Source organism: Lithobates pipiens, unplaced genomic scaffold (genome assembly GCF_037356315.1).
Source record: "Lithobates pipiens isolate NorthernLeopardFrog02 unplaced genomic scaffold, aLitPip1_a1.2 Scaffold_28, whole genome shotgun sequence".
Classification (NCBI taxonomy): domain Eukaryota; kingdom Metazoa; phylum Chordata; class Amphibia; order Anura; family Ranidae; genus Lithobates; species Lithobates pipiens.
This window is the reverse complement of record NW_027507789.1, coordinates 79,606,679-79,633,890: the sequence shown is the minus strand read 5'-3', so window position 1 is coordinate 79,633,890 and position 27,212 is coordinate 79,606,679. Positions and strand designations below refer to the sequence as shown.

General features: G+C 48.3%; 1 non-coding gene and 44 pseudogenes across 1 annotated transcript; all 45 read left to right on the top strand.

The window, feature by feature from the left end:
- Positions 1-15: 15 nt before the first annotated feature.
- On the top strand, positions 16-134 carry LOC143936336 (5S ribosomal RNA; annotated as a pseudogene).
- A 108-nt stretch (positions 135-242) lies between these two features.
- On the top strand, positions 243-361 carry LOC143937653 (5S ribosomal RNA; annotated as a pseudogene).
- A 108-nt stretch (positions 362-469) lies between these two features.
- Positions 470-588, top strand: LOC143937716 (5S ribosomal RNA; annotated as a pseudogene).
- A 108-nt stretch (positions 589-696) lies between these two features.
- On the top strand, positions 697-815 carry LOC143937376 (5S ribosomal RNA). The gene has a single exon (XR_013263658.1). It is a non-coding gene; the product is annotated as a 5S ribosomal RNA (ribosomal RNA).
- A 108-nt stretch (positions 816-923) lies between these two features.
- Positions 924-1,042, top strand: LOC143936414 (5S ribosomal RNA; annotated as a pseudogene).
- Positions 1,043-1,149: 107 nt separating this feature from the next.
- On the top strand, positions 1,150-1,268 carry LOC143937266 (5S ribosomal RNA; annotated as a pseudogene).
- A 108-nt stretch (positions 1,269-1,376) lies between these two features.
- On the top strand, positions 1,377-1,495 carry LOC143937290 (5S ribosomal RNA; annotated as a pseudogene).
- A 340-nt stretch (positions 1,496-1,835) lies between these two features.
- On the top strand, positions 1,836-1,954 carry LOC143937380 (5S ribosomal RNA; annotated as a pseudogene).
- A 108-nt stretch (positions 1,955-2,062) lies between these two features.
- LOC143937132 (5S ribosomal RNA) lies at positions 2,063-2,181 on the top strand (annotated as a pseudogene).
- Positions 2,182-2,289: 108 nt separating this feature from the next.
- LOC143937427 (5S ribosomal RNA) lies at positions 2,290-2,408 on the top strand (annotated as a pseudogene).
- A 108-nt stretch (positions 2,409-2,516) lies between these two features.
- On the top strand, positions 2,517-2,635 carry LOC143937475 (5S ribosomal RNA; annotated as a pseudogene).
- Positions 2,636-2,958: 323 nt separating this feature from the next.
- On the top strand, positions 2,959-3,077 carry LOC143937783 (5S ribosomal RNA; annotated as a pseudogene).
- A 537-nt stretch (positions 3,078-3,614) lies between these two features.
- Positions 3,615-3,733, top strand: LOC143937069 (5S ribosomal RNA; annotated as a pseudogene).
- A 325-nt stretch (positions 3,734-4,058) lies between these two features.
- LOC143936392 (5S ribosomal RNA) lies at positions 4,059-4,176 on the top strand (annotated as a pseudogene).
- Positions 4,177-4,284: 108 nt separating this feature from the next.
- Positions 4,285-4,403, top strand: LOC143937087 (5S ribosomal RNA; annotated as a pseudogene).
- Positions 4,404-4,985: 582 nt separating this feature from the next.
- Positions 4,986-5,104, top strand: LOC143937671 (5S ribosomal RNA; annotated as a pseudogene).
- A 561-nt stretch (positions 5,105-5,665) lies between these two features.
- LOC143937769 (5S ribosomal RNA) lies at positions 5,666-5,784 on the top strand (annotated as a pseudogene).
- A 108-nt stretch (positions 5,785-5,892) lies between these two features.
- LOC143936314 (5S ribosomal RNA) lies at positions 5,893-6,011 on the top strand (annotated as a pseudogene).
- A 554-nt stretch (positions 6,012-6,565) lies between these two features.
- Positions 6,566-6,684, top strand: LOC143936708 (5S ribosomal RNA; annotated as a pseudogene).
- A 108-nt stretch (positions 6,685-6,792) lies between these two features.
- Positions 6,793-6,911, top strand: LOC143936733 (5S ribosomal RNA; annotated as a pseudogene).
- Positions 6,912-7,019: 108 nt separating this feature from the next.
- On the top strand, positions 7,020-7,138 carry LOC143936512 (5S ribosomal RNA; annotated as a pseudogene).
- A 108-nt stretch (positions 7,139-7,246) lies between these two features.
- Positions 7,247-7,365, top strand: LOC143937325 (5S ribosomal RNA; annotated as a pseudogene).
- A 108-nt stretch (positions 7,366-7,473) lies between these two features.
- LOC143937301 (5S ribosomal RNA) lies at positions 7,474-7,592 on the top strand (annotated as a pseudogene).
- A 589-nt stretch (positions 7,593-8,181) lies between these two features.
- Positions 8,182-8,300, top strand: LOC143937255 (5S ribosomal RNA; annotated as a pseudogene).
- A 72-nt stretch (positions 8,301-8,372) lies between these two features.
- Positions 8,373-8,486, top strand: LOC143936640 (5S ribosomal RNA; annotated as a pseudogene).
- Positions 8,487-8,816: 330 nt separating this feature from the next.
- Positions 8,817-8,935, top strand: LOC143937385 (5S ribosomal RNA; annotated as a pseudogene).
- Positions 8,936-9,043: 108 nt separating this feature from the next.
- On the top strand, positions 9,044-9,162 carry LOC143937782 (5S ribosomal RNA; annotated as a pseudogene).
- A 108-nt stretch (positions 9,163-9,270) lies between these two features.
- On the top strand, positions 9,271-9,389 carry LOC143936945 (5S ribosomal RNA; annotated as a pseudogene).
- A 108-nt stretch (positions 9,390-9,497) lies between these two features.
- LOC143936921 (5S ribosomal RNA) lies at positions 9,498-9,616 on the top strand (annotated as a pseudogene).
- A 96-nt stretch (positions 9,617-9,712) lies between these two features.
- On the top strand, positions 9,713-9,831 carry LOC143937513 (5S ribosomal RNA; annotated as a pseudogene).
- A 108-nt stretch (positions 9,832-9,939) lies between these two features.
- On the top strand, positions 9,940-10,058 carry LOC143937697 (5S ribosomal RNA; annotated as a pseudogene).
- Positions 10,059-10,384: 326 nt separating this feature from the next.
- Positions 10,385-10,503, top strand: LOC143936331 (5S ribosomal RNA; annotated as a pseudogene).
- Positions 10,504-10,839: 336 nt separating this feature from the next.
- LOC143936316 (5S ribosomal RNA) lies at positions 10,840-10,958 on the top strand (annotated as a pseudogene).
- Positions 10,959-11,065: 107 nt separating this feature from the next.
- On the top strand, positions 11,066-11,184 carry LOC143937768 (5S ribosomal RNA; annotated as a pseudogene).
- A 1,265-nt stretch (positions 11,185-12,449) lies between these two features.
- On the top strand, positions 12,450-12,568 carry LOC143937064 (5S ribosomal RNA; annotated as a pseudogene).
- A 335-nt stretch (positions 12,569-12,903) lies between these two features.
- On the top strand, positions 12,904-13,022 carry LOC143937443 (5S ribosomal RNA; annotated as a pseudogene).
- Positions 13,023-13,367: 345 nt separating this feature from the next.
- On the top strand, positions 13,368-13,486 carry LOC143936767 (5S ribosomal RNA; annotated as a pseudogene).
- A 108-nt stretch (positions 13,487-13,594) lies between these two features.
- LOC143936858 (5S ribosomal RNA) lies at positions 13,595-13,713 on the top strand (annotated as a pseudogene).
- A 108-nt stretch (positions 13,714-13,821) lies between these two features.
- LOC143936396 (5S ribosomal RNA) lies at positions 13,822-13,940 on the top strand (annotated as a pseudogene).
- Positions 13,941-14,048: 108 nt separating this feature from the next.
- On the top strand, positions 14,049-14,167 carry LOC143936334 (5S ribosomal RNA; annotated as a pseudogene).
- Positions 14,168-14,738: 571 nt separating this feature from the next.
- LOC143936869 (5S ribosomal RNA) lies at positions 14,739-14,857 on the top strand (annotated as a pseudogene).
- A 108-nt stretch (positions 14,858-14,965) lies between these two features.
- LOC143937656 (5S ribosomal RNA) lies at positions 14,966-15,084 on the top strand (annotated as a pseudogene).
- Positions 15,085-18,112: 3,028 nt separating this feature from the next.
- LOC143937714 (5S ribosomal RNA) lies at positions 18,113-18,231 on the top strand (annotated as a pseudogene).
- A 108-nt stretch (positions 18,232-18,339) lies between these two features.
- LOC143936293 (5S ribosomal RNA) lies at positions 18,340-18,458 on the top strand (annotated as a pseudogene).
- A 3,696-nt stretch (positions 18,459-22,154) lies between these two features.
- LOC143936398 (5S ribosomal RNA) lies at positions 22,155-22,273 on the top strand (annotated as a pseudogene).
- Positions 22,274-27,212: the final 4,939 nt, after the last annotated feature.

Genomic DNA, 27,212 nt, shown 5'->3' with positions numbered 1-27,212 from the left:
GTGGCAAGCAAGATTGCCTACGGCCACATCAACCTGAATGCACCCTATCTTGTTGGATCTCAGATGCTAAGCAGGGTCGGGTCTGGTTAGTACTTGGATGGGAGACCACCTGGGAAAACCAGGTGCCGTAGGGTTTTTCTTAATATGTTGTTGGCATCGACGACCTATTTTATTTTTCTGCTTGTTTGCTGAGGTGACCATCTTGGTGTTTGTCAAGAGGGTTGAGAGTGGCCAACAAGACTGCTTACGGCCACATCACCTTGAATGCCCCCGATCATGTCTGATCTCAGATGCTAAGCAGGGTCGGGCCTGGTTAGTACTTGCATGGGAGACTGCCTGGGAAAACCAGGTGCCGTAGGGTTTTTCTTAATATGTTGTTGGCGTCGATGACATGTTTTATTTTTCTGCTTGTTTGCCGAGGTCACCATCTTGGTGTTTGTCAAGAGGATTTAAAGTGGCTGGCAAGACTGCTTACGGCCACATAACCTTGAATGCGCCCGATCGCGTCTGATCTCGGATCCTAAGCAGGGTCGGGCTTGGTTAGTGCCTGAATGGGAGACCGCCTGGGAATACCAGGTGCCGTAGGCTTTTTTAAAATATGTTGTTGGCATCGACGACCTGTTTTATTTTTCTGCTTGTATGCCAAGGTGACCATCTTGGCGTTTGTCAAGAGGGTTGAGAGAGGCCAGTAAGATTGCCTATGGCCACATCAACCTGAATGCACCCGATCTCATCTGATCTCGGATGCTAAGCAGGGTCGGGCCTGGTTAGTAGCAGGATAGGAGACTGCCTGGGAATACCAGGTGCCGTAGGCTTTTTTTTAATATGTTGTTGGCGTTGACGACCTGTTTTATTTTTCTGCTTGTTTGCTGAGGTGACCATCTTGGCATTTGTCAAGAGGGTTGAGAGTGGCCAAGAGGATCACCCACGGCCACATTACCCTTAATGCACCCTATCTCGTTTGATCTTGGATGCTAAGCAGGGTCGGGCCTGGTTAGTACCTGGATGGGAGACCGCCGTGGAATGCTGGGTGCCGTAGGCTTTATTTTAATATGCTGTTGGCGTCAGCAACCTGTTTAATTTTTCTGCTTGTTTGCTGAGGTGACCATCTTGGCATTTGTGAAAAGGGTTGAGAGTGGCCACAAGATCGCCTACGGCTACATCACCCTGAATGCACCCTATCTCATTTGATCTCAGATGCTAAGCAGGGTCGGGCCTGGTTAGTACTTGGATGGGAAACCGCCTGAGAAAACCAGGTACCGTAGGGTTTTTCTTAATATGTTGTTGGCGTCGACGACCTGTTTTATTTTTCTGCATTTTTGCAGAGGTGACCATCTTGGTGTTTGTCAAGAGGGTTGAGAGTGGCCAACAAGACTGTTTACGGCCACATCACCTTGAATGTGCCCGGTTGCATCTGATCTCGGATGCTAAGCAGGGTCGGGCCTGGTTAGTACTTGGATGGGAGACCGCCTGGGAATACCAGGTGCTGTAGGCAATTTTTTAATATGTTGTTGGCGTCGACGACCTGTTTTATTTTTCTGCTTGTTTGCTGAGGTGACCATCTTGGCATTTGTCAAGAGGGTTGAGAGTGGCCAACAAGAGCATCTATGGCCACATCACCTTGAATGCGTAGCTCCTCATCTGATCTCAGATGCTAAGCAGGGTTGGGCCTGGTTAGTGTCCCCGAATGGGACATATATATATGGGTATAGCAGGTGCCGTAGGCTTTTTTTTAATATGTTGTTGGCATCGACGACCTGTTTTATTTTTCTGCTTGTTTGACAAGATGACCATCTTGGCGTTTGTCAAGAGGGTTGAGAGTGGCCAGCTAGATCACCTACGGCCACATCACCCTGAATGCGCCTGATCTGGTCAGATTTTGGATGCTAAGCAGGGTCGGGCCTGGTTAGTACCTGGATGGGAGACCACCTGGAAAAACCAGGTGCCGTAGGGTTTTTCTTAATATGTTGTTGGCGTCGACGATCTGTTTTATTTTTCTGCTTGTTTGCCGAGGTGACCATCTTGGCATTTGTCAAAAGGGTTGAGAGTGGCCAACAAGATCGCCTACGGCCACATCACCCTGAATGCAACCTATCTCGTTTGATCTCGGATGCTAAGCAGGGTGGGGCCTGGTTAGTACCTGGATGGGAGACCGCCTTGGAATGCCAGGTGCCATAGGCTTTATTTTAATATGCGGTTGGCATCGGCGACCTGTTTAACTATTGTGCTTGTTTGCTGAGGTGTCCGTCTTGGAATTTTTGAAAAGGGTTGAGAGTGGCCAGCAAGATTGCCTACGGCCATATCACCCTGAATGCACTCTATCTCTTTTGATCTCAGATGTTAAGCAGGGTCGGGCCTGGTTAGTACTTGGTTGGGAGACCACCTGGGAAAACCAGGTGCCATAGGCTTTTTTTTAATATGTTGTTGGCGTTGACGACCTGTTTTATTTTTCTGCTTGTTTGCCGAGGTGACCATCTTGGTGTTTGTCAAGAGGGTTGAGAGAAGCCAGCAAGTTTGCTTACGGCCACATCAACCTGAATGCGCTCAATCGCGTCTGATCTCGGATGCTAAGCAGGGCCGGGCCTGGTTAGTACTTGGATGGGAGACCGCCTGGGAATACCAGGTGCCGTAGGCTTTTTTTAATATGTTGTTGGCGCTGATGACCTGTTTTATTTTTCTGCTTGTTTGCTGAGGTGACCATCTTGGTGTTTGTCAAGAGGGTTGAGAGAAGGCAGCAAGATTGCCTACGGCCACATCAACCTGAATGCACCCGATCTCGGATGCTAAGCAGGGTTGGGCCTGGTTAGTACCTGGTTGGAGACCGCCTGGGAATACCAGCTCTCATAGGCTTTTTTTTAATATGTTGTTGGCGTCGACGACTTGTTTTAGTTTTCTGCTTGTTTGCTGAGGTGACCATCTTGGCGTTTGTCAAGAGGGTTGAGAGTTGGCAGCAAGATCTCCTACAGCCATATCACCCTGAATGCGCCCATTCTCATCTGATCTAGGATGCTAAGCAGGGTCGGGCATGGTTATTACCTGGATGGGAGACCGCCTTGGAATGCCAGGTGCTGTAGGCTTTATTTTAATATGTTGTTGGCGTCGACGAGCTGTTTTTTTTCTGCTTGTTTGCTGAGGTGACCATCTTGGCGTTTGTCAAGAGGGTTGAGAGTGGCCAGCAAGATCGCCTACCGCCCCATCATCTTGAATGCACCCTATCTCGTTTGATCTCAGATGCTAAGCAGGGTTGTGCCTGGTTAGTATCTGGATGGGAGACTGCCTGGGAAAAACAGGTGCCATGGGGTTTCCCTTAATATGTTGTTGGTGTCGACGCCCTGTTTTATTTTTCTGCTTGTTTGACAAGGTGACCATCTTGGCGTTAGTCAAGAGGGTTGAGAGTGGCCAGCAAAATAGCCTGCGGCCACATCACCCTGAATGCACCTGATCATGGTCAGGCCTGGTTAGTACCTGGATGGGAGACCGCCTGAGAATACCAGGTGCTGCAGGCTTTTTTTTAATATGTTGTTGGCGTCGACGACCTGTTTTATTTTTCTACTTGTTTGCTGAGATGACCAACTTGGCATTTGTCAAGAGGGTTGAGAGTGGCCAGTGACATTGCCAATGGCCACATCACCCTGAATGCACCCTATCTTGTTTGATCTCGGATGCTAAGCAGGGTTGGGCCTGTTTAGCACCTGGATGGGAGACCACCTTTTAATGACAGGTGCTGTAGGCTTTTTTTTTATATGCTGTTGGTGTCGGTGACCTGTTTTATTTTTCTGCTTGTTTGCTGAGGTGACCATCTTGGCATTTATCAAGAGGGTTGAGAGTTGGCAGCAAGATTGCCTACAGCCATATCACCCTGAATGCGCCCGGTCTCTTCTGATCACGGATGCTAAGCAGGGTCGGGCCTGGTTAGTACCTGTATGGGAGACCGCCAGCTGCTGTAAGTTTTTTTTTAATATGTTGTTGGCGTTGACGACCTGTTTTATTTTTCTGCTTGTTTGCTGAGGTGACCATCTTGGCATTTGTCAAAAGGGTTGACAGTGGCCAGCAAGATCGCCTACGGCCACATCAACCTGAATGCACCCTATCTCGTTTGATCTCTGATGCTAAGCAGGGTCGGGCCTGGTTAGTACTTGGATGGGAGACGCCTGGGAAAACCAGGTGCCGTAGGGTTTTTCTTAATATGTTGTTGGCGTCGACGACCTATTTTATTTTTCAGTTTGTTTGCCGAGGTGACCATCTTGGTATTTGTCAAGAGGATTGAGAGTGGCCAGCAAAACTGCTTACGGCCACATCACCTTGAAGGAACCCTATCACGTCTGATCTCGGATGCTAAGCAGGGTCGGGCCTGGTTAGTACTTGGATGGGAGACCGCCTGGGAATACCATGTGCCGTAGGCTTCTTTTTAATAGGTGCCGAAGGCTTCTTTTTAATATGTTGTTGGCGTTGACGACCTGTTTTAATTTTCTGCTTGTTTGCGGAGATGACCATCTTGGCGTTTGTCAAGAGGGTTGAGAGAGGCCAGCAAGATTGCCTTCGGCCACAACCACCTGAATGCACCCGATCTCATCTGATCTCGGATGCTAAGCTGGGTCAGGCCTGGTTAGTAGCAGGATAGGAGACCGCCTGGGAATACCAGCTCTCATAGGCTTTTTTTAAATATGTTGTGGGCGTCGATGTCTTGTTTTATTTTTCTGCATGTTTGCTCAGGTGACCATCTTGGCATTTGTCAAGAGGGTTGAGAGTGGCCAGCAAGATCGCCTACGGCCACATCACCCTGAATGCACTCTCGTTTGATCTCAGATGCTAAGCAGGGTCGGGCCTGGTTAGTACCTGTATGGGAGACCGCCTGGAGATGCCAGGTGCCAAAAGTTTTTTTTTAATATGTTGTTTGCGTCGACGACCTGTTTTATTTTTCTGCTTGTTTGCCGAGGTGACCATCTTGGCATTTGTCAAGAGGGTAGAGAGAGGCCATCAAGATTGTCTATGGCCACATCACCTTGAATGCGCATAATCTCATCTGATCTCAGATGCTAAGCAGGGTTGGGCATGGTTAGTGCCTGAATGGGAGACCGCCTGGGAATTCCAGGTGCCATAGGCTTTTCTTTAATATGTTGTTGGCGTCCATGACCTGCTTTATTTTTATGCTTGTTTGCCAAGGTGACCATCTTGGCGTTTGTCAAGAGGGTTGAGAGTGGCCCGCTATATCACCTACAGCCACTTCACCCTGAATGCACCTGATCTGGTCTGAATTTGGATGCTAAGCAGGGTCAGGCCTGGTTAGTACCTGGATGGGAGACCGCTTGGGAATACCAGTTCTCATAGGCTTTTTTTTAATATGTTGTTGGCGTCGACGACTTGTTTTATTTTTCTGCATGCTTGCCGAGGTGACCATCTTGGCGTTTGTCAAGAGGGTTGAGAGTGGCCAGCTAGATCACCTATGGCCACATCACCCTGAATGCGCCTGATCTGGTCTGAATTCGGATTCTAAGCTGGGTCGGGCCTGGTTAGTACCCGGATGGGAGACCGCCTGGGAATACCAGCTCTTATAGGCTTTTTTTAATATGTTGTTGGCGTCGACGACTTGTTTTATTTTTCTGCATTTTTCCTGAGGTGACCATCTTGGCATTTGTCAAGAGGGTTGAGAGTGGCAAGCAAGATCGCCTATGGTCACATTACCCTGAATGCACCCTGTCTCGTTTGATCTCGGATGCTAAGCAGGCTCGGGCTTGGTTAGTACCTGGATGGGAGACCGCCTTGGAATGCCAGGTGCCGTAGGCTTTATTTTAATATGCTGTTGGCGTCAGCGACCTGTTTAATTTATCTGCTTGTTTGCTGAGGTGACCATCTTGGCGTTTGTCAAGAGGGTTGAGAGTTGGCAGCAAGATCGCCTACAGCCATATCACCCTGAATGCGCCCGTTCTCATCTGATCTAGGATGCTAAGCAGGGTCGGGCATGGTTAGTACCTGGATGGGAGACCGCCTTGGAATGCCAGGTGCTGTAGGCTTTATTTTAATATGTTGTTGGCGTCGACGAGCTTTTTTTTTTCTGCTTGTTTGCTGAGGTGACCATCTTGGCGTTTGTCAAGAGGGTTGAGAGTGGCCAGCAAGATCTCCTACCGCCCCATCATCTTGAATGCACCCTATCTCGTTTGATCTCAGATGCTATGCAGGGTCGTGCCTGGTTAGTGTCTGGATGGGAGACGGCCTGGGAAAAACAGGTGCCATGGGGTTTCTCTTAATATGTTGTTGGTGTCGACGACCTGTTTTATTTTTCTCCCGTTTGCCAAGGTTACCATCTTGGCGTTTGTCATGAGGGTTGAGAGTGGCCAGCAAGATCGTCTATGGCCTCATCACCCTGAATGCGCCCGATCTCATCTCCGATGCTAAGCCGGGTCGGGCCTGGTTAGTATCTGGATGGGAGACCGCCTGGGAAAACCAGGTGCCGTAGGGTTTTTCTTAATATGTTGTTGGCGTCGACGACCTGTTTTATTTTTCTGCTTGTTTGCCAAGGTGACCATCTTGGCGTTAGTCAAGAGGGTTGAGAGTGGCCCACAAAATAGCCTACAGCCACATCACCTTGAATGCACCCGATCTCATCTGATGTTGGATGCTAAGCAGAGTCAGGCCTGTTTAGTACATGGATGGGAGACCGCCTGGGAATACCAGGTGCCATAGGCTTTTTTTTAATATGTTGTTGGCGTCGACGACCTGTTTTATTTCTCTGCTTGTTTGCCGAGGTGACCATCTTGACATTTGTCAAGAAGGTTGAGAGTGGCCAGCAAGATTGCCTACGGCCACATCACCCTGAATGTACCCTATCTCATTAGATCTCAGATGCTAAGCAGGGTCAGGCCTGGTTGGTACCTGGATGGGAGACCGCCTGGAAAAACCAGGTGCCATAGGGTTTTTCTTAATATGTTGTTGGCGTCGACGATCTGTTTTATTTTTCTGTTTGTTTACCGAGGTGACCATCTTGGCGTTTGACAAAAGAGTTGAGAGTGGCCAACAAGATCGCCTATGGCCACATCACCCTGAATGCACCCTATCTCGTTTGATCTCGGATGCTAAGCAGGGTGGGGCCTGGTTAGTACCTGGATGGGAGACCGCCTTGGATTGCCAGGTGCCATAGGCTTTAATTTAATATGCGGTTGGCATCGGCGACCTGTTTAACTATTGTGCTTGTTTGCTGAGGTGACCGTCTTGGAATTTATGAAAAGGGTTGAGAGTGGCCAGCAAGATTGCCTACGGCCATATCACCCTGAATGCACCCTATCTCTTTTGATCTCAGATGCTAAGCAGGGTCGGGCCTGGTTAGTACTTGGTTGGGAGACCGCCTGGGAAAACCAGGTGCCATAGGCTTTTTTTTAATATGTTGTTGGCGTTGACGACCTGTTTTATTTTTCTGCTTGTTTGCCGAGGTGACCATCTTGGTGTTTGTCAAGAGGGTTGAGAGAAGCCAGCAAGATTGCTTACGGCCACATCAACCTGAATGCGCCCGATCGTATCTGATTTCGGATGCTAAGCAGGGTCGGGCCTGGTTAGTACTTGGATGGGAGACCGCTTGGGAATACCAGGTGCCGTAGGCTTTTTTTAATATGTTGTTGGCGCTGACGACCTGTTTTATTTTTCTGCTTGTTTGCTGAGGTGACCATCTTGGTGTTTGTCAAGAGGGTTGAGAGAAGGCAGCAAGATTGCCTACGGCCACATCAACCAGAATGCACCCGATCTTGGATGCTAAGCAGGGTTGGTCCTGGTTAGTACCTGGTTGGTTAGTAAGCAGGGTCAGGCTTGGTTAGTACCTGGATGGGAGACCGCCTTCGAATGCCAGGTGCCGTAGGCTTTATTTTAATATGCTGTTGGCGTCGGCGACCTGTTTAATTTTTCTGCTTGTTTGCTGAGGTGACCATCTTGGCGTTTGTCAAGAGGGTTGAGAGTTAGCTGCAAGATCGCCTACAGCCATATCACCCTGAATGCGCCCGTTCTCATCTGATCTAGAATGCTAAGCAGGGTCAGGCATGGTTAGTACCTGGATGGGAGACCGCCTGGGAAAAACAGGTGCCATGGGGTTTCTCTTAATAGGTTGTTGGTGTCGACGCCTTGTTTTATTTTTCTGCTTGTTTGACAAGGTGACCATCTTGCCGTTAGTCAAGAGGGTTGAGAGTGGCCAGCAAAATAGCCTGCGGCCACATCACCCTGAATGCACCTGATCACATCTGATCTTGGATGCTAAGCAGGGTCGTGCCTGGTTAGTACCTGGATGGGAGACCGCCTGAGAATACCAGGTGCTGCAAGTTTCTTTTTCTGCTTGTTTGCTGAGGTGACCATCTTGGCGTTTGTCAAGATGGTTGAGAGTTGGACGCAAGATCGCCTACAGCCATATCACCCTGAATGCGCCCGTTCTGATCTAGGATGCTAAGCAGGGTCGGGCATGGTTAGTACCTGGATGGGAGACCGCCTTGGAATGCCAGGTGCTGTAGGCTTTATTTTAATATGTTGTTGGCGTCGACGAGCTGTTTTTTTTTCTGCTTGTTTGCTGAGGTGACCATCTTGGCATTTGTCAAGAGGGTTGAGAGTGGCCAGCAAGATCGCCTACCGCCCGATCATCTTGAATGCACCCTTGTTTGATCTCAGATGCTAAGCAGGGTCGTGCCTGGTTAGTATCTGGATGGGAGACTGCCTGGGAAAACCAGGTGCCGTAGGGTTTTTCTTAATATGTTGTTGGCGTCAACGACCTGTTTTATTTTTCTGCTTGTTTGCCAAGGTGACCATCTTGGCGTTAGTCAAGAGGGTTGAGAGTGACCAGCAAAATAGCCTACGGCCTCATCACCTTGAATGCGCCCGATCTCATCTGATGTTGGATGCTAAGCAGAGTCGGGCCTGGTTAGTACCTGGATGGGAGACCGCCTGGGAATACCATGTGCTGTAGGCTTTTTTTTAATATGTTGTTGGCGTCGACGACCTGTTTTATTTCTCTGCTTGTTTGACGAGGTGACCATCTTGACATTTGTCAAGAAGGTGGAGAGTGGCCAGCAAGATTGCCTACGGCCACATCACCCTGAATGCACCCTATCTTATTAGATCTCAGATGCTAAGCAGGGTCAGGCCTGGTTAGTACCTGGATGGGAGACCGCCTGGAAAAACCAGGTGCCGTAGGGTTTTTCTTAATATGTTGTTGGCGTCGACGATCTGTTTTATTTTTCTGCTTGTTTGCCGAGGTGACCATCTTGTTATTTGTCAAAAGGGTTGAGAGTGGCCAACAAGGTCACCTACGGCCACATCACCCTGAATGCACCCTATCACGTTTGATCTCGGATGCTAAGCAGGGTCGGGCCTGGTTATTACCTGGATGGGAGACCGCCTTGGAATGCCAGGTGCCGTAGGCTTTATTTTAATATGCGGTTGGCGTCGGCGACCTGTTTAACTATTCTGCTTGTTTGCTGAGGTGACCATCTTGGAATTTGTGAAAAGGGTTGAGAGTGGCCAGCAAGATTGCCTACGGCCATATCACCCTGAATGCACCCTATTTCGTTCGATCTCAGATGCTAAGCAGGGTCGGGCCTGCTTAGTACTTGGTTGGGAGACCGCCTGGGAAAACCAGGTGCCGTAGGGTTTTTCTTAATATGTTGTTGGCGTCGACTACCTGTTTGATTTTTCTGCTTGTTTGCCGAGGTGTTAGTCAAGAGGGTTGAGAGTGGCCAGGAAAACCACCTACGGCTACATCTCCCTGAATGCACCTGATCACATCTGATCTTGGATGCTAAGCAGGGTCTGGCCTGGTTAGTACCTGGATGGGAGACCCCCTGGGAATACCAGGTGCTGCAAGCTTCTTTTTAATATGTTATTGGCGTCGACGACCTGTTTTATTTTTCTCCTCGTTTGCCGAGGTTACCATCTTGGCGTTTGTCAAGAGGGTTGAGAGTGGCCAGCAAAATCCTCTATGGCCTCATCACCCTGAATGCGCCCGATCTCATCTGATCTCAGATGCTAAGCCAGGTCGGGCCTGGTTAGTAGCTGGATGGGAGACCGCCTGGGAATACCAGGTGCCGTAGGCAATTTTTTAATATGTTGTTGGCGTCGACGACCTGTTTTATTTCTCTGCTTGTTTGCTGAGGTGACCATCTTGACATTTGTCAAGAGGGTTGAGAGTAGCCAGCAAGATCGCCTACGGCCACATCACCCTGAATGCACCCTATCTCGTTAGATCTCGGATGCTAACCAGGGTCAGGCCTGGTTAGTACCTGGATGGGACACCGCCTGGGAAAACCAGGTTTTTTCTTAATATGTTGTTGGCGTCGACGACCTGAATTATTTTTCTGCTTGTTTGCCAAGGTGATCATCTTGGCATTTGTCAAGAGGGTTGAGAGTGGCCTGTAAGATTGCTTACGGCTACATCACCTTAAATGCGCCCGTTCTCGACTGATCTCGGATGCTAAGCAGGGTCGGGCCTGGTTAGTACTTGGATAGGAGACCGCTAGGGAATACCAGGTACCGTAGGCTTTTTTTTAAATATGTTGTTGGCGTCGACGACCTGTTTTATTTTTCTGCTTGTTTGCCGAGGTGACCATCTTGGCGTTTGTCAAGAGGGTTGAGAGAGGTCAGCAAGATTGCCTAAGGCCACATAAACCTGAATGCACCCGATATCAACTGATCTCGGATACAAAGCAGGGTCGGGGTTGGTTAGTAGCAGGATAGGAGACCGCCTGCGAATACCAGGTGCCGTAGGCAATTTTTTAGTATGTTATTGGCGTCGACAACCTGTTTTATTTTTCTGCTTGTTTGGTGAGGTGACCATCTTGGCATTTGTCAAGAGGGTTGAGAGTGGCCAAAAACAATGTCTAAGGCCACATCACCCTGAATGCGCACCATCTCGTCTGATCTCGGATGCTAAGCAGGGTTGGGCCTGGTTAGTACCTGAATAGGAGACCGCCTGGGAAAACCAGGTGCCATATGCCTTTTTTAATATGTTGTTGGCATCGACGACCTGATTTATTTTTCTGCTTGTTTGCCGAGGTGACCATCTTGGCATTTGCCAAGAGGGTTGAGCATGGCCACCAAGATAACCTATGGCCACATCACCCTGAATGCGCCTGATCTCGTCTGATCTCAGATGCTAAGCTGGATCAGGCTTGTTTAGTACCTTTATGGGGGACCGCCTGGGAATACCAGGTGCCATAGTTTTTTTTTAAATATGTTGTTGGCGGCTACGACCTGTTTTATTTTTCTGTTTGTTTGCCGAGGTGACCGTCTTGGCGTTTGTCAAGAGGGTGGAGAGTGCCCAGCAAGATCGTCTATGGCCACATCACCCTGAATGCGTCTGATCTCGGCTGCTAAGCAGGTTTGTGCCTGGTTAGTACCCGTATGAGAGACTGCATGGAAATACCAGGTACCGTAGGCAATTTTTTAACCACTTTAGGACCGCCGCATGTAATTATACGTCGGCAGAATGGCATGTACGGGCACAAGCACGTGCCTGTCTTCCAGCGGGTGGGGGGTCCGTTTTGCTTCAGGAGCGATCCGGGATGAGGTGATGGGCGTTGGTTTCTGGCCATCCCCTCTTGATCGCTCCTGGCGAATGAGTAGCTTCCCCTGCCTGTGTAGTGTAAACACAGGCAGGAGGAAGTGATGTCACTCTCCTCGGGGCGGTCTTTTTGACCGGACTGCAAGGAGAGGACATAGTAAGTGTGCACCAATCACTACACTGACACGTAGGTACACATAGGCACACAAATCACCCCCCGATCGCCACCCCCGCCCCCCCCTCCCAGTCACAGTGTCACTGATTGCAGTGATCATTTATTTACTGATCACTGCATTTAGTGTCAGTTGTGACAGTAAAAAGTGCCAGGGCAGTTAGTGTTAGGTCCAGGGTAGCCCTCTACCCCCAAATAAAGGTTTAACCCCCTGATTGCCCCTAGAGTTAACCCTTTCACCAGCGATCACCGCATAAGTGTCACTGGTGATGCTGGTTAGCCAGTTAGTTATTTAGGTTCCCCGTCAGGTTTTTATATAGCGTCAGGGACCCCCATATACTACCTAATAAAGGTTTTAACCCCCTGATTGCCCCTAGTTAACCCTTTCACCAGTGATCACCATATAAGTTTTTTACAGGTGACTCTGGTTAGTAAGTTCGCTTTTTATAGCATCAAGGCACCCACCAATTATTACCCAATAAAGGTTTAACCCCCTGATCAACCAGCGGGTGATATCAATTAGGTTTTAGGGTCAGATAGGGTCTGCATCGCCCCAGGCAGCACTAGGTTAGAGCCAGTACCGCTAACAATAGTTATATGTGGAATTGCACCCCAAAATATACTCAGCTGCTTCTCGAGTAAGTTTTTTTTAAATATGTTTTTGGCGTTGACGACCTGTTTTATTTTTCTGCTTGTTTGCTGAGGTGACCATCTTGCCATTTGTCAAAATGGTTGAGAGTGGCCAGCAATATCGCCTATGGCCACATCAACCTGAATGCACCCTATCTCATTTGATCTCAGATGCTAAGCAGGGTCGGGCCTGGTTAGTACTTGGATGGGAGACCACTTGGGAAAACCAGGTGCCATAGGGTTCTTCTTAATATGTTGTTTGCGTCGACGACCTATTTTATTTTTCTGTTTGTTTGCCGAGGTGACCATCTTGGTGTTTGTCAAGAGGATTGAGCGTGGCCAGCAAGACTGCTTACAGCCACATCACCTTCAATGCACCCTATCGCGTCTGATCTCAGATGCTAAGCAGAGTTGGGCCTGGTTAGTAGTTGGATGGGAGACCACTTGGGAAAACCAGGTGCCATAGGGTTCTTCTTAATATGTTGTTTGCGTCGACGACCTATTTTATTTTTCTGTTTGTTTGCCGAGGTGACCATCTTGGTGTTTGTCAAGAGGATTGAGAGTGGCCAGCAAGACTGCTTACAGCCACATCACCTTGAATGCACCCTATCGCGTCTGATCTCGGATGCTAAGCAGGGTCGGGCCTGGTTAGTACTTGGATAGGAGACCGCCTGGGAATACCAGGTTCCGTAGGCTTCTTTTTAATATGTTGTTGGCGTTGTCGACCTGTTTTATTTTTCTGCTTGTTTGCCGAGGTGACCATCTTGGCATTTGTCAAGAGGGTTGAGAGAGGCCAGCAAGATTGCCTATGGCCACAACAACCTGAATGCACCTGATCTCATCTGATCTCATCTGATCTCGGATGCTAAGCAGTGTCGGGCCTGGTTAGTAGCAGGATAGGAGACCGCCTGGGAATACCAGCTCTCATAGGCTTTTTTTTAATATGTTGTTGGCGTCGACGACTTGTTTTATTTTTCTGCATGTTTGCTGAGGTGACCATCTTGGCATTTGTCAAGAGGGTTGAGAGTGGCCGGCAAGATCGCTTACTGCCACATCACCCTGAATGCACCCTATCTCGTTTGATCTCAGATTCTAAGCAGGGTCGGGCCTGGTTAGTACCTGGATGGGAGACCACCTTGAAATGCCAGGTGCCGTAGGCTTTATTTTAATATGCTGTTGGCGTCGGCGACCTGTTTAATTTTTCTGCTTGTTTGCCGAGGTGACCATCTTGGCGTTTGTCAAGAGGGTTGAGAGTTGGCAGCAAGATCGCCTACAGCCATATCACCCTGAATGCGCCCGATCTCATCTGATCTCGGATGCTAAACAGTGTCAGGCCTGGTTAGTACCTGTATGGGAGACCGCCTGGAAATACCAGGTGCCAAAAGTTTTTTTTTAATATGTTGTTGGCGTTGACGACCTGTTTTATTGTTCTGCTTGTTTGCCGAGGTGACTATCTTGGAAGTTGTCAAGAGGGTTGAGAGTGGCCAACAAGATTGTCTATGGCCACATCACCTTGAATGCGCACAATCTCATCTGATCTCAGATGCTAAGCAGGGTTGGGCATGGTTAGTGCCTGAATGGGAGACCACCTGGGAATACCAGGTGCCATAGGCTTTTTTATAATATGTTGTTGGTGTCGATGACCTGCTTTATTTTTCTGCTTGTTTGCCAAGGTGACCATCTTGGCGTTTGTCAAGAGGGTTGAGAGTGGCTAGCAAGATCGCCTACAGCCACATCACCCTGAATGCGCCCAATTTTGTCTGATCTTGGATTCTAAGCAGGGTCGGGCCTGGTTAGTACCTGGATGGGAGAACGCCTGGGAATACCAGGTGCCGTAGGTTTTTTAAAATATTTTGTTGGTTCCGACGACCTGTTTTATTTTTCTGCTTGTTTGCTGAGGTGGCCATCTTGGCGTTTGTCAAGTGGGTTGAGAGTGGCCAGCAAGATCATCTATGGCCTCATCACCCTGTATCCACCCTATCTCGTTTGATTTCGGATGCTAAGCAGAGTCAGGCCTGGTTAGTAGCTGGATGAGAGACCACCGGGGAATACCAGGTGCCATAGGCAATGTTTTAATATGTTGTTGGCGTCGGCGACTTGTTTTATTTTTCTGCTTGTTTGCTGAGGTGACCATCTTGGCATTTGTCAAGAGGGTTGAGAGTGGCCAGCAAAATTGCCTACGGCCACAACACCCTGTATGCACCCTGCATGCACCCTATCTCGTTTGATTTCAGATGCTAAGCAGGGTCAGGCCTGGTTAATACCTGAATGGGAGACCGCCTGGGAAAACCAGGTGCTTTAGGCTTTTTTTAATATGTTGTTGGCGTTGACGACCTGTATTATTTTTCTGCTTGTTTGCCGGGGTGACCATCTTGGCGTTTGTCAAGAGGGTTGAGAGAGGCCAGCAAGATTGCCTATGGCCACATCAACCTTAATGCACCTGATCTCATCTGATCTCGGATGCTAAGTTGGGTCGAGCCTGCTTAGTATCTGAATGGGAGACCGCCTGAGAATACCAGGTGCAGTAGCCTTTTTTTTAATATGTTGTTGGCGTCGACGACCTGTTTTATTTTTCTGCTTGTTTGCCGAGGTGACCATCTTGGCGTTTGTCAAGAGGGTTGAGAGTGGCCAGCAAGATCGCCTACAATCACATCACCCTGAATGCGCCCCATCTCATCTGATGTTGGATGCTAAGCAGGGTTGGGCCTGGTTAGTAGCTGGATGGGATTCCGCCTGGGAATACCAGGTGCTGTAGGCTTTTTTTTAATATGTTGTTGGCGTCGTCGACCTGTTTTATCTTTCTGCTTGTTTGCCGAGGTGACCATCTTGGCTTTTGTCAAGAGAGTTGAGAGTGATCAGCAAGATTGCCTATGGTCACATCACCCTGAATGCGCCCCATCTCATCTGATGTCAGATGCTAAGCAGGATCAGGCTTGTTTAGTACCTGTATGGGAGACCGCCTGGGAATACCAGGTGCCATAGTTTTTTTTTAAATATGTTGTTGGCGGCTACGACCTGTTTTATTTTTCTGTTTGTTTGCCGAGGTGACCGTCTTGGCGTTTGTCAAGAGGGTGGAGAGTGCCCAGCAAGATCGTCTATGGCCACATCACCCTGAATGTGTCTGATCTCGGATGCGAAGCAGGTTTGGGCGTGGTTAGTACCCATATGGGAGACTGCCTGGAAATACCAGGTACCGTAGGCAATTTTTTAACCACTTTAGGACCGCCGCATGTAATTATACGTCGGCAGAATGGCATGTACGGGCACAAGCACGTACCCGTACGTGCCTGTCTTCCAGCGGGTGGGGGGTCCGTTTTGCTTCAGGAGTGATCCGGGATGAGGGGATGGGCGTTGGTTTCTGGCCATCCCCTCTTGATCGCTCCTGGCGAATGAGTAGCTTCCCCTGCCTGTGTAGTGTAAACACAGGCAGGAGGAAGTGATGTCACTTTCCTCGGGTGGTCTTTTTGACCGGACTGCAAGGAGAGGACATAGTAAGTGTGCACCAATCACTACACTGACACGTAGGTACACATAGGCACACAAATCACCCCCCGATCGCCACCCCCGCCCCCCCCTCCCAGTCACAGTGTCACTGATTGCAGTGATCATTTATTTACTGATCACTGCATTTAGTGTCAGTTGTGACAGTAAAAAGTGCCAGGGCAGTTAGTGTTAGGTCCAGGGTAGCCCTCTACCCCCCCAATAAAGGTTTAACCCCCTGATTGCCCCTAGAGTTAACCTTTTCACCAGCGATTACCGCATAAGTGTCACTGGTGATGCTGGTTAGCCAGTTAGTTATTTAGGTTCCCCGTCAGGTTTTTATATAGCGTCAGGGACCCCCATATACTACCTAATAAAGGTTTTAACCCCTTGATTGCCCCTAGTTAACCCTTTCACCAGTGATCACCATATAAGTTTTTTGCAGGTGACTCTGGTTAGTAAGTTCGCTTTTTATAGCATCAAGGCACCCACCAATTATTACCCAATAAAGGTTTAACCCCCTGATCAACCAGCGGGTGACATCAATTAGGTTTTAGGGTCAGATAGGGTCTGCATCGCCCCAGGCAGCGCTAGGTTAGAGTCAGTACCGCTAACAACCACGCGCAAAGCTTACACCTCCCGTAGTGGTATAGTATCTGAACAGATCGATATCTGATCTGATCAGATCTATACTAGCGTCCCCTGCAGTTTAGGGTTCCAAAAAAATGCATTGTTAGTGGGATCAGCCCAGATACCTGCTAGCACCTGCGTTGCGTTGGCAGAGTCAGGCCTGATCCCTGCGTTCGTTAACAGTTTTTTTTGGTAGCGTTTTACATTTAAATCCTGAAGGCGGTGCTTGGTTTTTGGGGTACCATACGCGGCTAGGCTCCCAAAAAGTCCCCCACATGTGGTATCCCGTACTCGGGAGAAGGAGCAGAATTTATTTTGGGGTGTAATTTCACATATGCCCATAGCATGTGTGAGCAATATATCATTTAGTGACAACTTTGTGGAAAAAGAAAAGTTTGTAATATTCCTGCAACTTGTGCCAAAATATAAAAATATTTAATGGACTCAACATGCCTCTCAGTAAACAGCTTGGGGTGTCTACTTTCCAAAATGGGGTAATTTGGGGGGGGTTTGTGTTATTTTGGCATTTTATGGCCTTCGAAACTGTGATAGGTAGTGAGGAGTGAAATCAAAAATTTACACCCTTAGAAATCCTTAAGGCAGTGATTGGTTTTCGGGGTGCCGTACGCGGCTAGGCTCCCAAAAATTCCCACATATATGGTATCCCTGTACTCAGGAGAAGCAACAGAGTATATTTTGGGGTGCAATTCCACATATAACTATGGCACGTGTGAGCAATATATCATTTAGTGACAACTTGTTGTAAACTGTTTTTTTTTGTGTCATTATTCAATCACTTGGGACAAAAAAAATTCAATGGGCTCAACATGCCCCTCAGCAATTTCCTTGGGGTGTCTAATTTCCAAAATTGGGTCATTTGGGGGGGTTTGAACTGCCCTGCCATTTTAGCACCTCAAGAAATGAGATAGGCAGTCATAAATTAAAAGGTGTGTAAATTCCAGAAAATGTACTCTAGTTTGTAGACAGTATAACTTTTGCGCAAACCAATAAATTGTGCTTATTGACATTTTTTTTACTAAAGACTTGTGGCTGAATACAATTTGCCCTAAATGTATGACTAAAATTGAGTTTATTCGATTTTTCTTATAACATAAAGTAGAAAATATCTTATTTTTTCAAAATTTTCAGTATTTTTCCTTTTATATCGTAAAAAATAAAAATCGCAGAGGCAATCAAATACCATCAAAAGAAAGCTCTATATGTGGGAAGAAAAGGACACAAATTTCGTTTGGGTACAACATTGCATGACCGCGCAATTACCAGTTAAAGCAGTGCAGTGCGAAATTGTAAAAAGTTAGTAGCTGGATGGGAGACCGCCTGGGAATACCAGGTGCCGTAGGCAATTTTTTAATATGATGTTGGCGTCGACGACCTGTTTTATTTTTCTGCTTGTTTGTCGAGGTGACCATCTTGGCGTTTGTCAAGAGGGTTGAGAGTGGCTATCAAGATCGCCTATGGCCACATCACTCTGATTGCGTCTGATCTCGGATGCTTAGCAGGGTCAGGCCTGGATGGGAGACCGCCTGGGAATACCAGGTGCTGTAGGCTTTTTTAAATATGTTGTTGGCGTCGACGACCTGTTTTATTTTTCTGCTTGTTTGCCGAGGTGACCATCTTGGCATTTGCCAAGGGGGTTGAGAGTGGCCTGCAAGATCGCCTATGGCTACATCACCTTGAATGCGCCCCATCTCATCTGATCTTGGATGCTAAACAGGGTCGTGCCTGGTTAGTACCTGGATGGGAGACCGCCTGGAAATAGCAGGTGCCGTATGCTTTTTTTTAATATGTTGTTGGCGTCGATGACCTGTTTTATTTTTCTGCTTGTTTGCCGAGGTGACAATCTTTGCGTTTGTTAAGAGGGTTGAGAGTGGCCAACAAGATCACCTACGGTCTCATCACTCTGAATGCACCTGATCTTGTCTGATCTTGGATGCTAAGCAGGGTCGAGCCTGCTTAGCACCTGGATGGGAGACCGCCTGGGAATACCAGGTGCTGTAGGCTTTTTCTTAATATGTTGTTGGCGTCTAAGGAACTGTTATATTTTTCTGCTTGTTTGCCAAGGTGACCATCTTGGCGTTTGTCAAGAGAGTTGAGAGTGGCCAGCAAGATCGCCTATGGCCACATCAGATGCTAAGCAGGGTTGGGCCTGTTTAGTACCTGGATGGGAGACCGCCTTTTAATGCCAGGTGCCGTAGGCTTTTTTTTATATGCTGTTGGCGTCGGTGACCTGTTTTATTTTTCTGCTTGTTTGCTGAGGTGACCATCTTGGCATTTATCAAGAGGGTTGAGAGTTGGCAGCAAGATTGCCTACAGCCATATCACCCTGAATGCGCCCGATCTCATCTGATCTTGGATGCTAAGCAGGGTCAGGCCTGGTTAGTACCTGAATGGGATACCGCTAGGGGTGCAATGGATCAAAAAACTCATGGATCAGATCGTTCCTCGGATCAGAATCACGCATCGGATTAATTTTCGGATCAGCAAAAAAAAAAAAAAGACAAATAAACATACGTTTTTTTAAAACATACACTTTTAAATTACTTTAAAATATATCAAATCAAGTTAAAGTGCACAAGGCATAATATCTTATTTTTATTTTAACATAATGAAAATGAAAAACAACAAGTGCAACATAAAAGGCGTATCTCCTTCCTTTAAACATGGATCAATGGGCAAAACCAACTTAAAGTGCAACAGAAGGCACATCATCTTCTTTGAAACATGGATAGTGAAAGCCTAGTATGTCCACATCATCAAAAAAGAATAAAAAAAAAGGAAAGAAACTGTGCTAAGACCTAGAAGAGAACTTGTGCGGCCAACCACAAAAATCCCTGAAAACTCAGTGGAAGCAGCAATCCTTCTGCACAAAACCCCAATACAGCGAATAAAAGAGAAAAAATAGGATTGCGCTGAACGTATTATTACAATAGGGAACGACGGAAACGTAAACACGTGAATTGGTGTAAAAACCTTCCCTTACCACCATTCTACCGCAGGGACAGGGACCCCCCCACTCCGCGGCAGAGACAGGGACCCCCGCTCAAATGGAACTGGCTTCTAATAGTCCAAAAGTGATAGAAATGCTGCAATTGATAGTGAAAGCATCAAAACCCTTTGTCCTATTAGTATTCTAAAGCAGAGGTGTGAAGAGAAGTTATAAACAACATCAAATCCCCCTGTGATGGAATCCACATGCTCCTCTAAAACGCTACAAATACCGTTGTTTTTGCGGTGAAATTTGTCCCATAGGAATGAATGGCGGCATGTTCAAAACTAGAGTGGGAGGTGACAAAAGCTGACAACCCCACGATCAGCCAAAACATTATGACCCCCCCAGTTACTCCGCCCACTCCAGTAGGTGGAGGCAAGAACAATTCACACAATTTCCCCAGAAATTGTAGCTTTTCTAGTTTAAATAAAAGGTATAACACTATGTGCCACATTGCTTCCTTAAATAAAAGGTATCACACTATCTCCCCCCCAATAAAATGCAGCTTATTACAAGCATAAAAACAGTCAGCATATCACTGATGATTTGCGCCAAGCTCACTACTGATCAAAGTTCCTCCAAACAAACCGCCATGATGAGTCCCAGGATGATGGCAATCGTGTCGCGCCCCATCATTGGTGTCAGTGGGAGGAATAGTGCCCCATCATTGGTGTCAGTGGGTAGAATAGTGCCCCATCATTGGTGTCAGTGGGGGGAATAGTGCCCCATCATTGGTGTCAGTGGGGGGAATAGTGCCCCATCATTGGTGTCAGTGGGGGGAATAGTGCCCCATCATTGGTGTCAGTGGGGGGGAATAGTGCCCCATCATTGGTGTCAGTGGGGGGGGGAATAGTGCCCCATCATTGGTGTCAGTGGGAGAAATAGTGTCCCATCATTGGTAGCAGTGGGTGGAATAGTGCCCCATCATTGGTATCAGTGGGAGGAATAGTGCCCCATCATTGGTGTCAGTGGGAGAAATAGTGCCCCATCATTGGTATCAGTGGGTGGAATAGTGCCCCATCACTGGTATCAGTGGGAGGAATAGTGCCCTATCATTGGTATCAGTGGGGGGAATAGTGCCCCATCATTGGTGTTAGTGGGGGGGAATAGTGCCCCATCATTGGTGTCAGTGGGGGGGAATAGTGCCCCATCATTGGTATCAGTGAGGGGGCAATAGTGCCTCATCATTGGTGTCAGTGGGGGGATAGTGCCCAATCATTGGTGTCAGTGGGGGGGAATAGTGCCCCATCATTGGTGTCAGTGGGGGGGAACAGTGCCACATCATTGGTGTCAGTGGGGGGAATTGTGCCCCATCATTGGTGTCAGTGGGAGGATTAGAGCCCCATCATTGGTGTCACTGGGAGGATTAGAGCCCCATCATTGGTGTCAGTGGGAGCAATAGTGCCCCATCATTGGTGTCAGTGGGAGAAATAGTGTCCCATCATTGGTATCAGTGGGAGGAATAGTGCCCCATCATTGGTATCAGTGGGAGGAAAGGTGCCCCATCATTGGTGTCAGTGGGGGGGGGGGAATAGTGCCCCCTTTTTGGTGTCAGTGGGGGGATAGTGCCCCATCATTGGTGTCATGGGGGGAATAGTGCCCCATCATTGGTGTAATGGGGGGAATAGTGCCCCATCATTGGTGTCAGTGGGGGGGGGAATAGTGCCCCATCATTGGTGTCAGTGTGGGGGGGAATAGTGCCCCATCATTGGTGTAAGTGGGGGGGAATAGTGCCCCATCATTGGTGTCAGTGGGGGGAAATAGTGCCCCATCATTGGTGTCAGTGGGGGGGGAATAGTGCCACATCATTGGTGTCAGTGGGGGGGATAGTGCCCCATCATTGGTGACAGTGGGGAGAATAGAGCCCCATCATTGGTGTTAGTGGGAGGATTAGAGCCCCATCATTGGTGTTAGTGGGAGGATTAGAGCGCCATCATTGGTGTCACTGGGAGGATTAGAGCGCCATCATTGGTGTCACTGGGAGGAATAGAGCCCCATCATTGGTGTCAGTGGGAGGAATAGTGTCTCGTGTTTTTTTTAAGGCTGGCAGGGGACTTGTTAGGTTAGATTTGGTAATGGTACCTGCATAAAATAAGTTTTCTGAAGAAGCACGGTATCCAGCGTGACTCCTCCGGACACAGGCTGCATTCACTGGCACAGGCTGAACAACTTGCGCTGGGGGTGACGTCAGCGCGCAGGTCTCCGCCACCGGGTGTACCAAGATGGCCGCCCGCTCTGGAGCTAGGCCGAAGCCGCGGCCTTTCCTAAGGCTCCGCGGATCGCATGGGGTGCCGATCCGAACAGGTCGGCCCGTTCGGATCACGGATCGGTCATGATCCGTTGCACCCCTAATACCGCCTGGGAATACCAGGTGCCGTAGGCTTTTTTTTAATATGTTGTTGGCGTCGACGACCTGTTTTATTTTTCTGCTTGTTTGCCGAGGTGACCATCTTGGTGTTTGTCAAGAGGATTGAGAGTGGCCAGCAACATTGCCTATGGCCACATCACTCTGAATGCGCCTGATCTCATCTGATCTCGGATGCTAAGCAGGGTCAGGCCTGGATGGGAGACCGCCTGGGAATAGTATGTGTTGCAAGCTTTTTTTTAAATATGTTGTTGGCGTCGACGACCTGTTTTATTTTTCTGCTTGTTTGCTGAGGTGACCATCTTGGCGTTTGTCAAGAGGGTTGAGTGTGGCCAACAAAACCACCTATGGCTACATCACCCTGAATGCGCCCCATCTCATGTGATCTCGGATGCTAAGCAGCGTTGTGCCTGGTTAGTACCTGGATGGGAGACCGCCTGGAAATACCAGGTGCCATATGCTTTTTTTTTTTTAAATTGTATTTTTTATTGAGAGAATTTTTTTACAGAAAATGAAAAGATACAGAACTGACAATAGACAAAGAAAGTCTGGAGCATACCGTATTGGAGAGACTGATATAACCTCATGGTGGCTACAGATATACAGTAGCAGCCCAAGGATAAAAATAAATAACTAAAAGAAAACAAAGCAAAACAGAACGCATAAAGGGAATAAACAACAGAAAAGTAATACGTAAAACAATATTAAAATAAAAAGAAAGACTGAGAGACATTATATATGTCGTAATGCAGGGGTTGGGGTCTTGAACTGGAGCTTCAATAACATGACTAACATCTGATAAAAGAGGGTTACATACCACTATAAATTTCCTCAAGAGATAAGGTAAGCTTCGGGTGGCCGATGGGCCAGCATAAAAAGACTTAAAGTACCGACAAGATACAAAACATTGGGGAGTGAGAAGGTCAGGGAACATTAGGAGATGGACACCGACCGGGTGGCTAGGGGCACCAAGGGCACCTGTGGGAGTCCAAAGGTCGAGGCATCCCATGGGGCCCAAATCACGCCAAACCGGTCAATCCCATCTTCCACCATAGCCGTCAAATGTTCCATCCTGCGTATGTCCTTGATGGCTGAGTCTGTGTTGGGGGCTGAGTAGACAACCAATTAGAGGGGATAGCTCTTTTAGCAGCAAGCAGCACATAGGAGGCTAATTTATTAGCTGCCTTCCCCAACTCCGGGAAGGGAAGGCCTAAAAGAAGGTAGACAGGATCTAATGGAATGGGGGTGTCAAAGATCTGCTGGAGCATGTGAGATACCATGGCCCAGAAAGGAGTAATTAGAGCACATTGCCAAAAGATATGATAATGCGTTCCCTTGGTCCTCCCACACCTCCAGCACAAGGGAGAAAGAGAGGGGTCATACCGATGAATAACCTCGGGGGTCCTATACCAGAACAGTAGGACTTTATATGCTGTCTCTCTCTGTGCCACGCATCTGGAAATTTTAGAGGTGGAGGACCAAATTCTGGACCATTGCGGGAGGGTGATTTGTTGATTAAGGAGCTGCGTCCATTTATCCATGTAGGAGTGGGATAGGGCAGTGAGAGAGGACATCTGCTGGAGTATATGGTAAATACTAGAGATAAGCTTTGCTTGGTAGGGGCCCTGGGAGCAGAGCAGCTCAAAAGGCGTCGGTGTGGTGAGGGAGAGAGAGGGGGAAAGAGTTGAAAAGTAGTGAGTTATCTGGAGGTACGAATACCGCATGTGGTTTGGGAGTTGACTGTGAGTTTGGAGGGCCGAAAAGGGCTTAAGTTTACGCGTGACAGGGTGAACGAAGTGGCGGAGTTGGAACAATCCCTCTTTAGCCCAGGGGAACATACGAACATGCGATAGACTGTCAGGAACTAAAGGGTTAAACAGCACATTAGAGAGGGGGGGACAGGGTGATGACAATGCAAATTTGGAAGAGCAGGAACGCCACAGTCTAAGCGTGAACAACATGGGACCCAGGCAGAGATCCAGAAGCCCGGGGTCCCCCATTGTCCCAGGCGACCACGCCAAGGAGCAAGGATGGGACGGATATAGGGAACCCATCTCAATCTCCGTCCAGCGATTCGGAGGTCTCAGGCACGACCAAGACACTATCGGGCGCAAATGAGATGCCAGATAGTATTTGTAGACGTCCGGGGCCCCATGCCCCCCTGATCCTTGGGGGCAAAAACCACCGACCCGGCCACTCTATGGGCCCTGTCATTCCAAATAAATTTCAAGAACCAGCGCTTAAGCAACTTAATCTGTGACATCGGGATGGGGACAGGCAAGGTTTCAAAGTAATATAACAGTTTGGGCATGATGGACATTTTTAGCACATTAATTCGGCCTATCCAGGACAGAGGAAGGGAGGTCCATCGAGATAACATACTGTTGATAGACTTAAACAAAGGGATGTAATTTGTCGGGTAAAGGGCGGCGTAGGAAGTCGTTAGCTGAACCCCAAGATATTTGAGGGACGATGCGCACCATCGGTAGGGGAATGTATTTTGCAGACACAGAAGTTCCTCCGGGGGAACATGGAGGGGGAGGGCCTCCGTCTTCGCCGTGTTGACCTTATAGCCTGATAGGGAGCTAAATTGAGTGAGTAGGGCATGCAGGGAAGGGAGGGAAATGTGGGGACTGGTCAGAGTAAGGAGGACGTCATCCACAAATAAGGATAATTTATACTCCCTTTGCCGCATGGGAACCCCCTTGATATCAGGGTGAGATCTAATAGCCTCTGCCAGGGGCTCTAGGCAGAGTATAAAGAGGAGCAGGGAGAGAGGGCAACCCTGTCTCGTCCCGTTTGTCATAGGGAATGATTGGGAGGTGAAGGACAGTAATCGGACTGGGAAGAGGGGTTGGAGTATAGGGATTGTAGTGCAGAGAGAAAGGGTCCCCGTAGGCCAAATCTAGTGAGGGTCGCGAACATGTAGGGCCAGCTTAACCTGTCAAACGCCTTTTGGGCGTCCAGACTGAGAATCAGGGCGGGGCGACGAACCCTGTTCAGCATGTCAATTAGGTCTATAGTTCGCCGGGTGTTGTCACCCGCATGCCTGGTTGGGACGAAGCCCACCTGGTCTCTGTCTATGAGCTTCGTCAGGAATTGGGACAAACGGTTTGCAAGGATTTTTGTAAATAGTTTGTAGTCTGAATTTAAAAGGGCTATAGGTCTGTAGTTGTCTGGTAGGGTCGGGTCCTTGTCCTGTTTAGGAATGACCGTGATGAAGGAGTGAAGAAAATGTTGGTGAGGGGACTTACCTAGAAGCAGCGGTCACTAGATGAGGCGACAGGATGGGGAGGAAATGTTTGTAATAGGAGTATGGGAGGCCATCCGGACCTGGAGCTTTGTGGGAGGGGAGAGCCTTAACAGTGTTGTCCACCTCATCCTCTGTAACGGGTGCATTTAGTATATGCAGATCCGAATCTGACAACTGGGGGAGCTTCAGGCTCGACATGAACTCCTCAAAAGCAGCCAAATCAAAAGTTGGATGTTGTGCGGGGGTTAGACAATTATAGAGTTTGTTATAGAAGTCGCCAAACACCTGGGTCATTGTCTGGGGGCAGAAAGTGGGGGACCCGTCAGGGAGTTTGATGTGGTCCGGGAAGGCGTGATAAGGCCTAAGGTTAAGTCTATAAACCAGCATCCTGTGGGGCTTATTCGAGTACTCATAGAACTTTTGTTTAGCCCACAGGATTGATTTGTCTATGTGAGACATGTCTAGGGATTTTATACGGTTCCGCAGGCCCGTGACCGTGCGCAGCCGATCCACCGTGGGGGAGCGCAGCAGAGCCCTTTCTGCTCTGTGAAGTTCTAGGAACAAAGACGTTTTCAAGAGAGCCGCATCTTTTTTCCTTCGAGAACCGAGAGCAATACATTGCACCCGGAAGAAGGCCTTGTGGGCCTCCCAGAGGGTGGATGGGCTGGGCACGGAGCCCTTGTTCAGGAGAAAATATTCGGTCAGGGCCGCCTCGAGTTTAGCATTGGTTTCAGGGTGCTTGAGCAGGGACTCGTTGAGTCTCCAGTGACATTTCTTGGGGAAAGCAGCAGAGAGGCATAAATCTAGAGTCAAGGGGGCATCGTCCGACCAGGTTATCGCACCCAGGTCAGATGACACTGCGTGAGAGATCAAGGGGGCCGTAATAAAAAAATAATCCAATTGAGAGAACATCTTGTGAGGAGGGGAGTAAAATGAGTATTGCCTACCCGAGGGATGTTTCAGCCGCCAAGCGTCGAACAAGTGGTGTGTACGAATAAGTTTCCTAAAAGAGGTAGCCAGGGTGTTAGAGGCCGGGGGGGGGGAGTGAGATTAAATAGAGATTGTCTGTCCCGCGTGGGAGAGAGCACAGCATTAAAGTCCCCCCCAGAACTGTAAAGGGGGTAGAAAGCTTATGCAGACGTGCCAAGGCATCTGTGAGAAATTTCACCTGGCCTGAATTGGGGGCGTAGACGTTCATGATCGTCATAGGACTAGAGAGATAGGATCCCTGCAATATAATATAACGAAAATGTTTAGATGCGAATCTAAAGGAGCCTCCGGCCCGGAAGTGCGTCTCTTGGACTAATATCACATCCGCGCCGGAGGCTCTAAACTCCCTCAAGGCCAGCCATCTCTTCCTGACGGAGTTCAGGCCCTTTACGTTATAGGAGACCAGTTTCAAAGCCATGTCGCGTCGAGGCAGTCAGGCCAGTGAACATGCAGGTCAAAGGGCGGAGGCCCAGACACAACACGGCTCAATAGGGGGCCAGGGAGGGGCCCCAACCTGCCTATCAGCACATTATAATTAAAACAGATATTGCTAACAATAGAGTTAGTTGCAACATGGAAAGAAACACCCAAAGACATATATAGACATAAAATGCACATAACAGTTATCGGCAAATGCATTAGAGGAAACCCCAATAAAAGCAATAAAATCAAAAAAATAAATGAAATAAATGAAAATAAAATAAAAAACAAAAAATAAAAAATAAAAACCAAAACACCAAGAAGACATCAGAGCAATAATATGAAAAAGAGAAGACACATATCAGTCCCCAAAAAAGGGGGTATGCGTGCAGGCCCAAAAAGGGGGCCACTGAATATAGTGATGCGGAGCAACCATAAGGCCAGGACGGCCTAAAAAAAACAAAAAAGGTCAGCAAAAAAAAACCTGAGAGAGTCAAACCCCTCAGGGGTCCTTGGCCGTAGCCCAAGGACTTGGTGGGGAGCATGGCAGTTCCCAACATGGAAGGGGGTCCGTGACGTCCCGCCCCGACGATCCAGAGAGGTCGATGGCGTTGTAAGGGCTCCCCATGTCCTCCGTAACAAAGTCAGTAGCCGAGGGAAGCAAACATAAACTGAAGTATAAAACAGAACCATAGAAAAAACAGCCCAACTGGGATCTCTGAACCAGTGGTGGAACCG